This window comes from Leucopleurus acutus, assembly GCF_964270905.1.
Source record: "Leucopleurus acutus genome assembly, chromosome: 8".
Lineage (NCBI taxonomy): Eukaryota > Metazoa > Chordata > Mammalia > Artiodactyla > Delphinidae > Leucopleurus > Leucopleurus acutus.
Window position 1 is genome coordinate 53,410,366 of NC_139151.1, and position 17,805 is coordinate 53,428,170.

Sequence of the window (17,805 nt, forward strand, 5' to 3'; positions counted from 1 at the left end):
TCTCTTCTCCTTCTGGGACCCCTATAATGTGAATGTTGTTGCATTTAATGTTGTCCCAGAGGTCTCTTAGGCTGTCTTCATTTCTTTTCATTCTTTTTTCTTTATTCTGTTCTGCAGCAGTGAATTCCACCATTCTGTCTTCCAGGTCACTTATCCATTTTTCTGCCTCAGTTATTCTGCTACTAATTCCTTCTAGTGTATTTTTTTATTTCAGTTATTGTATTGTTCATCTCTGTTTGTTTGTTCTTTAATTCTTCTAGGTCTTTGTTATACATTTCTTACATCTTCTCGATCTTTGCCTTCATTCTTTTTCTGAGGTCCTTGGTCATCTTCACTATCATTATTCTGAATTCTTTTTCTGGAAGGTCGCCTATCTCCACTTCATTTAGTTGTTTTTCTGGGGTTTTATCTTGTTCCATTATCTGGCTCATAACTCTCTGCCTTTTCATCTTGTCTGTCTTTCTGTGAATGTGTTTTTTTTCCACAGGCTGCAGGATTGTAGTTCTTCTTCCTTCTGCTGTCTGCCCTCTGGTGGATGAGGCTATCTAAGAGGCTTGTGCAAGTTTCGTGATGGGAGGGACTGGTGGTGGGTAGAGCTGGCTGTTGCTCTGGCGGGCAGAGCTCAGTAAAACTTTAATCTGCTTGTCTGCTGATGGGTGGGGCTGGGTTCCCTCCCTCTTGGTTGTGTGCCCTGAGGTGACCCAACGGTGGAGCCTACCGGGGCTCCTTGGTGGGGCTAATGGCAGACTCTGGGAGGACTCACGCCAAGGAGTACTTCCCAGAACTTCTGCTGCCAGTGTCCTTGTCCTCACGGTGAGACACAGCTACCCACTGCCTCTGCAGGAGACCCTCCAACACTAGCAGGTAGGTCTGGTTCAGTCTCCTATGGGGTCACTGCTCCTTCCCCTGGGTCCCAATGGGCACAGTACTTTGTGTGTGCCCTCCAAGAGTGGACTCTCTGTTTCCCCCAGTCCTGTCAAAGTCCTGTAATCAAATCCCGCTAGCCTTCAAATTCTGGTTCTCTAGAAATTCCTCCTCCCATTGCTAGGCCCCCAGGTTGCGAAGCCTGACATGGGGCTCAGAACCTTCACTCCAGTGGGTGGACTTCTGGCCATAAGTGTTCTCCAGTTTGTGAGTCACCCACCCAGCATTTATGGGATTTGATTTTGTTGTGATTGTGCCCCTCCTCCATCTCATTGTGGCTTCTCCTTTGTTTTTGGATGTGGGATATCCTTTTTGGTGAGTTTTAGTCTATTTAGTTCTTCTTTAATATCTTGGATCAGAGTTTTGTAGTTTTCCTCATATAGATCTTGTTCATATTTTGTTAGATTTATAGCTAAGTGTTTCATTTTCAGATGTGTGAATGTAAAAGGTAGTCGTTTTTAATTTCAATTTTCACTTGTTCATTGCAGTATATAGGAAAATGATTGACTTTTTATATTAACCTTGTGTCTTAAAATCTTGATGTAGTTGATTATTAGTTTCAGGAGTTTTTTGATGTGAATTCTTTTGTATTTTCTACAAAGATAGTCATGTCATCTGCAAACAAAGACAGTTTAATTTCTTTATTCCCAATCTACATACTTTTTATTTCCTTTTCTTGTTTTATTGCATTAGCTAAGACTTCCAATATGATGAGAGAGGACATCCTCATCTTGTTCCTGATCTTAACAGAAAAGCTTCACCTTTCTCACCATTAAGTGTGATGTTAGTTGTTGGGTTTTTGTAGGTATTCTTTATCAAGTTAAGAAAGTCCCCCTCTATTTCTAGTTTGCTGAGAGTTTTTATCCTGAATAGCTGTTGGATTTTGTCAAATGTTTTTCAGCATGTATTAATATGATCATGTGATTTTTCTTCTTTAGCCTATTGATGGGATGGATTACCTTCATTGTTTTTTGAATGTTTAACCAGCCTTGCATACCTTGGGTAAATCCCATTTAGTTGTGGTTTATAAATCTTTTTATACATTGTTAGATTCAATTTACTAATATTTTGTTGGGTATTTTTACACCTATGTTCATAAGAAGCATTGAACTCTAGTTTTCTTGTAACGTCTTTTTATGGTTTGGGCATTAGGGTAATTCTGGCCTCATAGAATGAATTAGGAAGTATTCTTTCTGCTTCTGTCTTCTGGAAGAGGTTGTAGAGAATTGGCAAAATTTCTTCCTTCAGTGTTTGGTAGAATTTACCAGTGACCCCATCTGGGTCTGGTGCTTTCTGTTTTGGAAACTTATTAAGTATCGATTCAATTTCTTTAATAGATATAAGCGTATTCAGATTTTCTATTAGTCCTATTTATTTTTAACTGCATTGTTACAAAAATATTAGGACAATACAAATTACTGAAAACAAAACCAAAGTGAATCATAGCCATGACTAACCACCGTGACCACTATTTATTAAGTGCTCGTACAGGCCTGCAAACTTACGAAGCATGCATTATTATTTTCACGTAACAAATGAGAAACCTGATGCTTAGAGAAACTAAAGGACCTAACCAAGGCAACGCTGCTGGTTCATATCAAGCAAAATCCAGTTCTGCCTGATTGCTTCGCTAGTGCTCTAGACCCTGCACCATGATGCTTCTTCAGTCTTTAAGATAAATAGTTTTTATGTGCCATGAGGTTCCTGTGAGGAAACCCATGTCTGATTCCAGGCTTTGATTGTCTCCCCTATGGTCACATTCCTATTATGGTAGCTCCACACTCAGGCACGTCCGAACTGTAGGGTACGGTCATGAATACAGGGGAAGTTCTGTCCGAGGGAAGTTCTGTCCGAGGGGGTGATCCACCCCCCCGCCAGTTTTTTTGTCAAATGCATTTTTCGAACCATGGTAATGAAGCTTGAAAAGCAAAATCAGTGTTCTCCCTTTGCATGTCTCCTTGGTTAACGATCAGCCTGTACCTAAATATATTTACACAAGATGGCGCCGTTGAATCTGCATGGCAATCCACAAGCTCAGACCTTAGCCTTAGGTGTCAGAGGTCCTGATTCAACTCCCAAAGCTACTATTTTCTCATTGTTTGCCAATGTGGGAGACACTTAATCTCTCTAAGCCTCAGTTTCTTTACCTGTGAAATGGGACAGGGTTATAATACTGAACTCATCAGAGGGTTATGTGAATTAAATGAGCTAGTGCGTATGAAGCCTTTAGCACTGCTCTTGAAACAGGCTAGCGATTCAGTAAATGTTAACTAATATTGTTCCAAATCATTTTGAGTACCTACTATATGCCAAGCCCTCTCTTGTATCACCTGGTTGATCTTCAAATATTTTCATCATCTGCCCCTAATAGTAAATGGTTTTTGACTGTACATTCTCAGCATTTTCATCTTTATTTATAAATTAGATCCATGATTCACTCTCAATCCATGTACTAAACATTAAGAAACTTAAATGTTCCCTTTCTTAAAATTAAGAAGAGAGAGAGAGATGTTCGGATATTTTCTTCCCAAGTCCCAATGGGTTGTCTTGAGCACCCTGTTTTGGGGACCTCTGATTTAGCTTGTCTAAGACAGGTGTTGGCCAGCTTTTTCTGTAAAGGGCTAGATAGTAAAGGTTTTCAACTTTGCACAGTGTCTCATGCAACTACTCAACTCTGCTGGGTAGCACAAAAACAGCTGGAGACAATATGCTAACATACAGGCAAGGCTGCGTTCCAATAAAACTTTATTTACAAAAACAGGTGTTGGCCACAGTTTGTAGACCTCTGATCTAAGGCAACTTGCCCGGCTAGTTATATCCAACTTTTCCTTAGAGGACTACCTAAGCCAGCAGCACTTGCACATGTTGTGAGGTAATTGGTAACGAGGAAATGCGAGGTGGTGCATATGATAGGTCCTTCTAAAATGTACAAAGTATACTTTATGCTAATCATCATCATTGTTGTTGTTAAAATTAAACATTTTCCCAGACATAAGTGAGCAAAGACACTGACTTCCTTTTACCAACCTAATTATGTAGGCATGATGTGGAGTCTTGTGTAAACAAGGACTGCCCTAGCTGAGCATTTGCAAAGAAGAGATAGTCTTCTATTTGATATTCTTTCTTACCTTCTTCTAATCCCTTCATCTGGTCCAGATACATACACATAGGAAAGGAGTAGGTCTTTTCTGTGAAAATTATTAGGGTCCACAAACAGGGACATATAAAAGATTAGTGACTTCATGGGGGAAATGGCTCATTCATCACTAGATATCATTGCCCACTGTGTGCCAGGCACTGTGCTGGACGCTGAGTTGGGGAGGGGAGGGGCATGGAGGATACAGCAATGAATGACAGGTGGTGTCTGCCCTTGAGGAGCTCCAGTCAGACGTTCCCCCCACCTCCCATCCAACATCACTCCTGTTCAAGGTCCCCAGGGATCTCCATGTTGCTAAACCCTGTGGTCATTGCCCAGTCCTCACATGACTGGACCAGTTTACATGGATGGTAACACTGCCTCTTGAGTACTTCCTTCACCTGTGCTCAGGAACTCCATGCTCTCCTGGTCTGTCTCACCTCACTACCCACTACTTTTTCTGCCTCTCTTCCTGCTTCCTCTGAGTCTCAAACCTGTAAATGCTGGGAGGCCCCAGGGCCCAGTCCACAGACCTTTTCTCATTCCACTCTACACTTCCTTGGAGACCTCATCCAGTCTTATAGTTTAAATGGATTTAAATGTAGATGACTGTCAGATTTATATCTCCAGCTTGGACCTCTGTCCTGAGCTCCGAATGCATATATCCACCCAAACGGGCAGTAGCTCTCCTCAAACCTAACACGCCCAAGCCCATTCCCTGGTTTTCTCCCATCACCAACCTGTTCTTCCCACAGCAGCTCCATTCCTTGCTTTGCTCAGGCTAATTTCCTGAGAGTTTTATTGTCTCTTCTTTTTCTCTCTGTACCCCACATTCCACATCTAATACATCAACAGATACTGTGAGCTCTACCTTCAAAAGCATGTAACGAATCGCACCACTTCCCATCACCTTCACACCCTCACCCTGGTCATTTCTCAGCTGGATTCTCACAGTAGCCTCCTACCTGTGCTTCCTGCTTCCTCTTTGCTCCCCTCCAATCTGTTCCTGTCGTTCTTCTGCTCAAAACCCTTCAAAGATTCCCCATCTCAGGGGAAAAGTCAAAGCCTTTACAATGTCCCACGGGGCTCTGCACATCTGTCAGAGCAGCATCCCACCCTGATGCCCCCAGCTCATCTCGCTCTCTCCTTGGTTCCTCTCAGCCCAGCGACACCAGCCTCCTTGCTGCCCCGCTAACACGCCAGGCAGTCTTCTGCCACAGCCCCCTTTTGCCCTTGCTGGAACTTTAATCCTCCCAGATACCTGCAGAGATTGCTGCCTCACTTCCTTCAGGTGTCTGCTCAGTGCCACCTCTTCAGCGAGGCCTTCCCCGACCTAACTGTATAAAACAGACAGCTTCCACCAATCTTTCCTTCTTATTTCCCTCTATTTTTTTCATAACATTTACCGTCACCTAACATGTCATGTATTTGTTGTCTGACTTCCACTTTAGACTCTAACACCCTGAGGTTTTGTGCTCTGAGCCTGGAACAATACCTATAGGTACTCGCTGACACTTTGAAAGGGGAGGGAGGAAAAGAAAAGAAAAGAAAAATGGTCTACTATCCACTAGAGCTTAGCACTAAAGTAATTATGTGTAGGTCAGTGGGTGCGGTAAATCTGAAGACCATGGAAGCCCAAGGGGGTTGCAACCCCTCACTTTAATTAGAGCAATTCTTGTATCTGTTTATCTACTGAGCGCCAATATAAGTTTCATTTTAGGAGGAAAAGTCCCTCTACTAAAAATAAGTATTTAAACAGCTAATTAAAAACAACTGTTCTAGGCTGTAGATGGCCATCTGAGGGCATGGAGCTGGCAGGTGGCATGATTCTGTCTGCTTATGATGAAGATGAGCCTGGCGTGGGTGTGGAGGTTAGCATGTAGGGCTGAGAACCAAGCAGAGAATCTAGGAGCAAAGGCCATAGCCGGGTCAAGGTAAAAGGTAGTGACACTGAACTTCTCAAGCAGGGAACCAGCAAATTCCTACTTCTTTCTCTAATCTGGTAGACAGATTAGATCGGCCCACGCCTTCCCCTCTTCGGTGAATAAAATGGATGTGATTGTATTTACATGTACTTATACTATATTATTACTACTAAATATGTATTATATACTGTATATTACTGTATACTAAATCCTACGTCTACATGCACGTATAGGAAGTTGTCTTCACATACACATGAATATGCATGCAGCTTCATGTTGCCTAATTAGCTTCCTTGAGTCCTTTGGAGAAGGAGGCAGCGTAAAAATGAAGGAGTAACTAATTAAGTGTCAAATAATTAAAAGTACTGTTGAGAAAGTATGTCTTTTAAATCGTTTTTTTAATTGGGTTCTTCATAAGACTGACTTGGACAGTTTCTCTTAGCAGATGTGTTGATTGACAGCCTATATAGGTATTAATAATAGGCAGTCAGTCTGCTAGGAATATATGAAGTGTTCAGGAGAGAGAACATCGGGAACTGGATGCCAAGAACGCAGGCAGCAGTCTCGACTTGGAACACGTCGTTTTCTTGGCGGAGAGTCAGTGGCCATTGCCCAGAGCTGGAGTTGTTTGTGTATAAGACTGCCTAAGGGTCTGCATCTCACTGTTCTGAAATGTCAAGCACTTCTAGTGAGACCAGAAGCCATCAGTTACGTGATTGGTCCTACGGGCAGTGCATTCAGCAAATAGTTTATAATCAGAGGCTCCTCACCAAAATTGTAGGCGTGTCTCTGAAACTGGGTGTGTGACTTAAAAAAAATTCTTGTCGTATTTTCTCATTTAAAAATTATACTTATTTATTCTTGAAAATTTAGAAACTACAGATGAGCAAATGGAAGAAAAGAAAAAATATCTATTACCTTACCACATTGAAAAAAAAAAGTGGCTCTTTCTGTTGTGTAAACACACACACACATCACCTTTTTTTTTAGTTTCTAAAAATGCAACCACACTGTATTAAATTTTGTGCTTTTTTTCATTTAACGATGTGTGTAATATACAACTTTCTATGTCATTAAATATTCATCTACAGAATCATTTTGTAAGGCTGCATAGTATTTCATCCTACAGAATGCCAGAGTGTATTTACATTTCTCCTGCTGTTAGACTTTCAGGTTGTTTCCTACTTTTCTTCACTCCTGTACTCACTATTGCAATGAGTGCCCTGTGCCGATATTCAGCCAGTTGGCACTGATACAATAATATAGTCTGCCCTGCTCAATGAAGCAGTGCTCATATCATTATTATACTTTTAATATCACCCTAGAAAACATCTTTATATAAATCCAGGGATTCCTTGGGATACTTTTTAGAACTATTAGAATTTCTGGGTTATCGGAATTCAACATGTTTACTGATTTTTGCTATATTTTGACAAACTGACTTCTCAAAAACAAGCCCTAGATAACAGCAGGTTGGACAGTCTAGGAAGCCCTTCTGAGCTCAAACCTTCTGGGGCATTTGTTCAAGAAGTTTGATGAGGAAGAAAAGCAAGAAATAGAGCTTGCTTTTGAGTCAAATAAAGACTGACAGAGATATTGACATAGAGCTATTGCGTATCAGTTGGGGTCCTGGCAAGAAACAGTGGCATTTGTTTTGAGGTATAATTAAGGGGAGTGTGAGGAAGGGACTGTTCTTTTTTTTTTTTTTTTTAATCTTTATTGGAGTATAATTGCTTTACAATGGTGTGTTAGTTTCTGCTTCATAACAAAGTGAATCAGTTATACATATACATATGTTCCCATATCTCTTCCCTCTTGCGTCTCCCTTCCTCCCACCCTCCCTATCCCACCCCTCCAGGCGGTCACAAAGCACCGAGCTGATCTCCCTGTGCTATGCGGGGCTGCTTCCCACTAGCTATCTATCTTACGTTTGGTAGTGTATATAATATGTCCATGCCTCTCTCTCGCCCTGTCACAGCTTACCCTTCCCGCTCCCCATATCCTCAAGTCCATTCTCTAGTAGGTCTGTGTCTTTATTCCTGTCTTACCCCTAGGTTCTTCATGACATTTTTTTTTTCTTAAATTCCATGTATGTATGTGTTAGCATACGGTATTTGTCTTTCTCTTTCTGACTTACTTCACTCTGTATGACAGACTCTAGGTCTATCCACCTCATTACAAATAGCTCAATGTGTGGCAGGATTGGGGGCAATCACAAAGGCTGGTGAAGCCCCTTGGGGCTAGTAACAGCTGGGAGCTGTGACCACCGGTAGCCCAGATGGGCAGGGGAAGGGAGCAGGCACAGGAACCTGGAGAGAGCTGTAGCTGTATTGTAGTTCTAGCAAAAGGCTGCCCCAAAAGAGTTGTGTCCTCCCACACAGGAACACAGCCACTGCCAACCCACAGCCTCCCAGGCAGCCTGCCAGGAGAATAAATACCCCAAACTCACTCTCTTCCCAGCTTTGACTTCCTGCCAGGGCTCCCGCTGGCTGAACCCAGCTGGTAGCCAGAGGGGGCCCTTTGATGCAGGTTAAAGAACAGCCTCCCAGGGCACCAAGGGGGCTGGAGAAGGGTGGGAAGGCTCTGGACAGGCACACCAAGACATCTGACTGGCATCGCCCTAGACATAAGCAGGGATGTCGAGTTTTTGTTTCAAATCAGGGTCTGAAAACTGAGGGAAGGATGGATTGAAGAAAAAGAAATTAAGGACAGTGAGGAAATGAAATCAGAATTCTGACCTGGTCTTTTGCCTGCTGTGGAAGTATCCGAGACATAGGAATGTATGAGTCAGTAAATCTCTCCCCCGACAGCTTCGTGAACTAGGTTTCACATTTGCCACCTCTTACAAGGCACTCCCAGCACAGTTTTTGAAGGTTTTCAGTAGCATCTGGGCAAAGGACAAAGGGAGGGGTGAGGTGGGAGGGGGGAGGAACCAAGATAATCTTATGTAACTTACATCCTTCTGAAAACAGTTTTGCTTTTATTTTAAGAAGTGCTATTTATGAATTCTCCAGGGGGTTAAAAAGCCTAAGAGATGGCTTTTTGATGAGATGTCAGTAGCACAATCTCTTAGCTCCTGGAATAAATGATGCTTTTGTTTGGGCTTTCTGTTTTTCAAAAAGGCCATCTGTTTTCATAAACATAAATGAGAATCTCTAGCCACCTTTTCCCTTATAACCCTCTGTCTCTTTGCACAAATGACAATATTCCCTTCATGATTCATTCCTGAAGACGTTCTTCTGGGCTAAATGCTGCTACTAAATTTGTACTTGGGTGTTCACTGTGAGCCCCGCATGATCATTGCTCAGCTGGCAACTGCATTATTACAGCTTTTATTTCTCAAGTCCCAGATTGTTATACCCTTGGGTTGCCCGGGGCTCTGCACCAGGCTTTATGCAACTGGCTTCTCCTATTTCTCGTGGGATGTTTGAGGTCTTTGGGGGAGCCCAATAAGTAGCACCCCTCTTTCCATACGAGCTCTGAACAAACTGAGAAATAAACAGGGTGGCAGATGGCAGCCAAAGATCATGTTTATTACTGATAATGAATCACTTGGCTTGGTGTGAGAGCCAAATTGACTTGATAATTGGATCCAGGATTAGGCAGACTGACCCACCTGGTCACGGGCAGTGCCCGATGGGGGCAGAGGAAGAGCCAGCCCCTGGAGGAATAGCAAAAACACGTGGCCAGCTGCCAAGGGGAAGAAGAGTGGGGCTCAACTGAGCATGCCCAGTTTCTTCTTCCTCAGTTTACCACCAGTGTAACTCACTCCACTCCCTGTGAGTAAAGGGGCAGAGAGAGGCCAGAAGGCTTACTGATGGGGCTCCCTTCACGTGGAAAGAAACATCAGGAATTAGAATGGAGTTTTCTTCCCAGCAGCGACATGGGTCACACTGAAGCTGTAAGACACGCCTTGCATGAGTCTAGCACGGTTGTCCCTCAGTATCTGCGGGGGTCAGTTCCAGGACCACCTCCCCACTGTGGGTACCAAAATTTGAGGATGCTCTAATCCCTTATAGAAAATGGTGTAGTTTTTGCAATATAACCCACCACATCCTCCCCTATACTTTAAATCCTCTCCAGTACTTACAATACCTAATACAATGTAAATGTTATGTAAATAGTTGTAAATACAATGTAAATGCTATGTAAATAGTTGCCAGTGCGGGCAGATTCAAGTTTTGTTTGGGGGAACTTTCTGGAACTCCCTCCCCCGCCCCCCTGCAAATTTTTGATCCAGTAGCAGATGTGAAACCTGCGGATGCAGAGGGCTGACTGTACATAAAATATACTCAGCAAATACTTGTTGACTTGTATGTTTGTTCACTTAACACATACTTATTGAACAAAGACATAGAGCCCAGATAAGGAGTTTAGCTTTTTTATTCTCAGTACAGTAGAGAGCTGCTAGAAGGTTCTGAGCAAGGGAGAAACATGATCAGATTTACATTTTTGAAGAATTACTCTTGTTGCCTTTTGGATAATGGATTACGAAAAGAACATGTGTGGAAGTGGGGAGACGGATTAGAAGGCTCTCACTGCTGTCCAGGTGAGAAATGATGATGCCTAAGACTAGGGTGAAATCAGAGGGCAAAGACATAGATGAACAGGTGGGGAATAACTTGTAGATGGAGTTATCAGGATTTGCTGATGGTTTGGAGCGGGGGTCGGGGGTCGGGAAGACAAGGGACCAAAGGAGACGAATTGCGGGTGACCTGGATTTTTATTTGAGCAATTAAATAGATGGAGGTTAAATAGACAGAGAGGGGCAGGTTTGGGGTAAATGAATGAATGATGATGTCTCTGGGTTACCCAGTCTCTTTTGGAGGCCTGTGGTGGATTGATCATACATCCCTGTTTGCCTGGGACTGTCCTGGTTTACACCTGCTGACCCAGCATAATTACTAAGAATGCTTCCTTTGAGCCTCAAAAGTGACCTGCTTTGGATGATAAAGTACCTGGTCACCCAAGCTTAGAGAGAATGTTGAGCTTGTAGAGAATTGTTGGAAAAGTGCTTTGAAATGTGAAAAACAGTACATAAATGTTAAGCATCAATCAACATTAGCTGTGTTAATGAAGATTTGTCCAAAAGCTGAATCTTCTTTGCTCATTAACTTATGTGATTATTTTAGGTTACATTCCTTTGCTGTCTGATTCATCATCTATGCCTTGTAGCTCCAGAATAGGACCCTGTTCCCATAACATCCTCCCCTCAGCCCCTCCCCCTCCCCTCCCCCTCCCTCTCCTTCTCTTCACTCCAACCTTCCCCCAGTCTTCAGTGATTTCTAAAACACCAGACTTCATTGCCCTATGGGGACTCTCCATTTAAGGGAACCCAATGGTTAACGTTTTTGTAGATCAAGACTTGGTTAGGTATTAAACAATGGTTCCCTGCTCTACAGCTTTTTCTTGGCTAGGTTCACTTCAAGGGAGACAGTCTTAAAAAACAATCCTCACTCATCCTGGCTCCCAGAGTACTTTATGAAAATGAAAATAGCCCCGTTCCAGCCGCCTTCCCTTCTTGAGAATGTCTAAATACACAGTTGTGCCCACAGAGGCTTTTGCATTTCACACAATGCCACAGCTCTGTGTATTAGCTGGGTGAGGCATGCAAGATTTGGAGAAAGACAGCTGTAGGTGCCAGGGTTCTGGTCCCACCTCTACCCCTTTGTGGACTCCCCCACTGAGGTCTTCATCTCCTTACCTGTCAAATAGGGGAAGGGGTCTCTCTGACCTTTGTGATTCCTTCCAACTCACCGTTTCTTTTCACAATGTAAGTGCGGCATGGGTCATGATGGCTGTGGAGCCGGGGCGAATTATATCACAGCCCTTATTTCTCAAGTCAAATTTAAACTGACTTGAGCCTTCACACACAGATTGATGCAAATCCAGATTGTTCTCCCTGTTCCCATAACATCCTCCCCTCAGCCCCTCCCCTCCCCCTCCCCCTCCCCCTCTCCCTCCTTCTCTTATGATTCCTCCTGCCTGCTTCCCTTCCCAACTTATACTAGAACCAAGGACATTTATACAATCTGCCCCCCAACCAAAGGTCTCTCACACTCCCCTTCCTGTATTAGTTTGCTAGGTCTGCCGTAACAACGTACCACTTACTGGGTGGCTTAAATAACAGGAAGTTATTGTCTGGAGGCTAGAAGTCAGAGAGCAAGGTGTCGGCAGGGCTGGTTCCTTCTCAGGGCTGTGAGGGAGAATCTGCTCCTTGCCTCTCCCCCAGCTTCTGGTGGTTTGCTGGCATCCCTGGCTTGTAGAAGCGTCATTCCAGTCTCTGCCTTTATTTTCACATTCCATTCTCCCTGTGCGTGTGTCTGTCTCCAAACTTCCCCTTTTTATAAGAACACCAATCCTGTTGGATTTGGGGCCCATCCTACTCCAGTATGACCTCGTCTTAACTATTTACATCTGCAATGACCCTATTTCCAAATAAGGTCACATTCCGAGGTACTGAGGGTTAGGACTTCCAACATACGTATTTGGAGGGACACAATTCAACCCATAATACCTTCCAAGTATTGAAATGCTGTTTTGTTCGATCCACTGTGTAGTTAGCACCATTTTACCTTATGGCTAGCCACTGGCCCATGGCCCTCTGTCTAGTACTGGTCTCCCAGTGTAGCAAAGTCTCACTGACCCAGCTTCCTACTCAAGCCTGCATGACACTTGGAAGGAGAGGGGTCTTCTTCGTGCTAAATTTTGCCTCTGATGTTTCCCACTAGACTTCTGAGACGACTAGCCCCCTTAGCAGCATTCTCCTCCTAGCGCTGCCAAGGTCCCACCATCTCAGAGGTGTTCAGCACAGCTGAACATGAAGAGCTCATAAGACTGCAATAAAGCCAGCCAACTCTCTCTTTCGGGGCAAACCCCAGGCTCCAGAAACAAAGTCCTGTCTCGTTTTCCTTCTTCCTTGGAATAGGGGGAAAAAAACTTACATTTTTTTCCAAATTAATGTCAGCTTCCCCTGCCCTCCCCACGATGGCTTTCTTGCTCTATCAGCAAAAAAAGAGACACAAGTTAAGTTCCCCATGAGACATCCTGCTGTAATGTATGCGATCAGTAAATGTTCGCTGAGCAGCTACAACGCATTGTACTGGGTCCTGGGTTCAAAGGTGACCACCCCATGTTTCCGCCCTCAATTTATGGTGAATGACCCAAGTTTCAAATAATCAACTGACACCCAGTCTTCCAGAGAAGGGCAGTGACTTGCCCAAGGTCATGCAGTGGGTACGTGTCAGAATTAGAACTACCATCGCTAGCTCCTCGTCCGTAGTAAAAGTCCGTGTGGCTTTCAACCTGTGTGTCAGGACGTTCTGAACACGTGTCTTTTGCTGCCTGACAATGTTGCCTTTGTGCTGGTCTCTGGCCACGGTGGGACTATGGTGGCTTGTGGTTGAGTGTCAGTCTCATCATACTTCGTGTGGGAAGAAGCGTATCACACAGTCTGACACTGGATCTTGTAAAGAAAACCGTCGTAAGAGCCTCAGCATGACCAGAGATTCGCTAAATTAACAGTCTCTGGGGGAGCTCCAGTTACTGCAGCATAAATGTGCTGATTACAGAGGCAGCTTGGTGGAAGGGGAAGGTCTGGGAGACCTGGGTCTGCATTCCATTGCCAATAGGCACTGGCTCTGTGGTCCTGAGCGGGTGACTTAACTTCTCTGAGCGTCAGTGTCTTCCCTCTCATGACCCACTCAGTGCCACGTTCAAGGAGAGGAAGCTGGTTCGTTCCCGGTACTGAGGCCGAGACCCTGGGCCTCATTCCCAAACGTACCGGCGTATCTGTTACCCGTTGCTGTATAACAAACTTGGTGCTTTCAAACCACTAACTTGGCGCTTTCAGACAACACGATTTATCATTGCGTCCTCGGCTGTGGGTCAGCTGGGCAGCTCTGCTGATCTACGGGAAACTTGGCCGGGCTCATTCATACATCTGAAGCCAGTTGAGGATGACCTGCCATCCCCATTGGCCTGGGACTGAAAGCGTCCCTGGGGTGTGGGGCATTCCGTTTAAAACTAGGAAAGTCCCAGGCAAAAAGGGATGACTTGATCACCCTGGGTCAGCTGGTGGGTGGGCTGAGGTCTGGTTGTTATCTGGGGCCCTGGAGGGATAGGGGAGGAGTGGCTGAGCCATGTACCTCTTGTCATCCAGTAAAATAGCGTGGGCTTGATCACCTGGCAGCCGGGCACAACTCCAAGAGAGCAGGAAGACGTGGGCTCAGAGCTCACGCGTCATCACGTTGCCTCATTCTGTTGGTCAAAGCAAGTTACAAGTTCAGCCCAGATTTAACAGATGGGGAAACGCTCTTCATCTCTTGATAACAGGATCTGCAGTCACATTGCAAAGGGGGATGAATACGAGGAGGGGAAGACTAGTGACAATTTTATGATTAATCTGCCGCAAGCGCCAGGAGCTCTGCCTTCTGCAGTAGTCTGATACTGTGTCTATCAGCCGCTGGGATGCCAGAAGCCAAGAGTGTGATGTGAAACAGAGCAGGCTTGGGTCCTCCCCAAGACTCTCCTCTTTGTGCCTTGCTTTCATTCTGCTCTCCTTAGCCCATGTGGTTCCCATTTACTAGAATACCCTTCCCTCCTCTTTGCCTGGCCAACTCTTCTCTTAAGGAATGCAGCTTGGTAGTCACTTCCTCCAGGAAGCCCACCCGGACCTCCCGGGCTGGCTTAGCATCCCCTCACTACCCTGGACCACCACCCCATTCTCCCACACCCTCTGTGCTTCCCTGTATCTCAGCACCGATCACTGGCACCAGCTCTGTGGAGACCTGGAGCTCCTTGATGTCAAGGGTGGTGGGATTTGTCTCTGCATCCCGGCAGCCCACTGAGGGCAGGGGACATAGCAGGTGCTCAGGAGATGTTTGCTGAAGAGGTGACTTGAGGTCACCACTAATTAAAGTTCCAGCTGGGATGGAAGCTCAGGTCTTTTTGAGCCCCAGAGTCATTGTTTTGCCCGCTCCACTCAGGCCCCCGTCAGCTGCAGACATCAGCGTCATCGTGCTCCCATCTGCCAGGCACAAGACAATGATCTAACTGTGGCCTCACCTCTACAAACCGGTTCCTGCACTTTTGGGCCTTGGCACTATCTAGGGTGAGAGTCTGCACATGAACGACAACAATGATGTGGGTGTCAGTGTGAAAGTCAGACCTGTGTCAGCCTCTGCCTGCCACCGTGCTGTGACTCTTTTTTCAGGATCCCTGCAGCTGTCCAGCATTGGCACCCCGGCCACAGTCCTGCAGGCCCTGTGGATGTGGAGGAGTCTGGTTCAGGGATGGGGAGAGTCAGACAGTGCTGAGGTCCTCCCCTTCCCCTCCTGCCTGCCCCCCTTCTCCACTCATGGCTACCACCCTTCTATGGGTCCCATCCCCTCCACCTGGAGGGTTCAAACAGCCTCTACACTGAGCTCCCTGCCTCTACGATCACACAGCCTCCGCACAGAGTACCCTTTCTAAAATGCAGGAGAACGTGGTGATTAAGAACAAGACTCGGGAGCCAGACCACTCAGTTTCTGCCACTGCTGGCTGGGCAGCCTTGGGTGATTTTTTTTAACCTCTCTGTGTCTCCCCATTTGTAAATGGGGATGTACCTGTGTCTTAAGGTTGCTTTGAGGATTAGTTGTAGTACATGCATAAGGTGATATGTGAAATGTAGAACATTTCCTGGGGCAGTTAGTGGTCCATCCATGTTAGCCAGTATTGTTACCAGCTCTGCCCTGCCTCAGACACTTCAATGGGTCCCCAGTGGCCACAAAATGGAGTTTGAGCTCCTATCACAAAGATCAGACTTTTGCCGTTTACCCTTCCTCCTTCCTGCCTTGAACACAGATAGACCGCTGGGAGGTGCAGCAGCCATCTTGCAACCATGAGGAAAATGTTAAGGATGGCGGAGCCATAAGGGAAAAGGAGCTTGAGGCCTTGACGACACTGCTGAACTGCTATGCCAGCCTGAACTACTTCTGCGAGACTCTTTATTGCATGAAACAAATCAATCCCATGTTTATTTAATAGGGGGAAAAAATCCTAGCTTCTGTGCCTGACATTCATGATTCTCCAGGAGCTGGTCCGTTTTCCTTCTGCAACCTCATTTCCGAAATCATATCCCATCCTGCATTCCTTGACTTTATGTTATAGACTTACTGAACTACCTGGAATCCTTTCCACACACTGCTCTGTTTTGAACCTCTCAACCATTGTTCATGCTTTTCTCTCTTTAATTCTGTCTGGAACTTCCTGATCCACTCTCACCTATTTTCTGTCTGGCAAACTCCAATTCATCCTGCAAAACCCTGCTCTGATATTAGCTCCTCTATGAAGATGGAACTGACTTCTCCCGCTATTCTGGGCCAATTAATCACTGCCTGCCTACAAAATTGAGCTAGAATATCTGAGTCTGATTCCCACTTCTGCCACTTTCTAGTAATTCCTATCTCTCTATGCCTCAGTTTCCTCATGAATTAAATGAAGCAAATAATAGGGTCTCATGGCAATTAGATAAGATAATGTGTTGCTCATTCTGAACAGCCAATAGTAAATGCTCAATTAGTGCTAGCTCCCATCCTCTTCATCATTCTTATGCTACCAGGTTGTCACCCCCTCTTGCTCATAAACTCTCAAGGGCAGGCACTGTTTGATTCCTCTCTGGAGCCGCTGCCCCTAGCATAGTGCCTGGCACTCAGAGTGGGCATCAGGAAATGTGGCTGGATTTGCCAATGAAAGCCTTTTGGAAAGCAGAGCATGCTCTATCCCCTTGGCGTTCCCAGAAATGGAGCCGAAAAGGCCTGGAAGAGGAAACGGCCCCGGCTTCTGCTCTGGAGCCTTTCTCAGTGAGATCACTAGTGGAGCCTGTCTCAACCTACATCACCTCAGAGGAGATAATAAAGGTACGAGTCCTGGGGCTTCCCTGGTGGCGCAGCGGTTGAGAGTCCGCCTGCCGATGCAGGGGACATGGGTTCGTGCCCGGTCCGCGGAGCGGCTGGGCCCATGAGCCATGGCCGCTGAGCCTGCGCGTCCGGAGCCTGTGCTCCGCAAGGGGAGAGGCCACAGCAGTGAAAGGCCCGTGTACCGCAAAAAAATAGGAAAAAAAAGGAAAAAAAAAAGGTATGAGTCCTCCGTGGAGTGTAAAGAGCCATTGGAACGTGGTGGCACCACTGCTGCTGCTGCTGACACTGAAGATTCTTGGACGCAGTGTGCATGGAACATGAGCCGGTAGAACCTGCTCTGGGGCTCCAGGCCCCTCTGGGGATGGTCAGGACCTGAAAGACCCTCCCTATTTGGAAGGCATGAAGAAGGTACGAAGGCATGAAGAAGGCCTGTCTGATTCTCCTGCGGTGTCAAAGAAAAAGTTAGGCAGACCTGGGCATCTCTGACAGTTCCTGGCTACGTGGCTTGGACAGGTGATTTCAGCTTTGAACCTCAGTTTTCACATCTGTTCCAATGAGTTTATGGCATAGGATTGTTGTGAGGATGAAATGTAACAGCAAGCGTGAAGCACCTGGCACAGTGCCTGGAAGGCAGTACGTACTCCGCTAGTGTCCCTTCCCCTTTCCCTTTCACCCTTTTCCTTCCCGCCTTCTTTACACTTGGGCCCGGGGGATTGCCATCCTCCCAGTGACAGGGCCTGGGTGTGTTGTAAGCAGGCTGGTTCTTGAGATTAAACATGCCGCTTTCACCTAGGACGGGGTCTAGGAGCCCGCAGGCAGAGAGCACCGCGTCTGTGCCTGCAGAGGCAATTTGCTTTCCCTGGAGCACAGCTCGGGCTACGGAAATGGCCCCTCCAGGGCTGAAGAGCCGTCCCGGCTG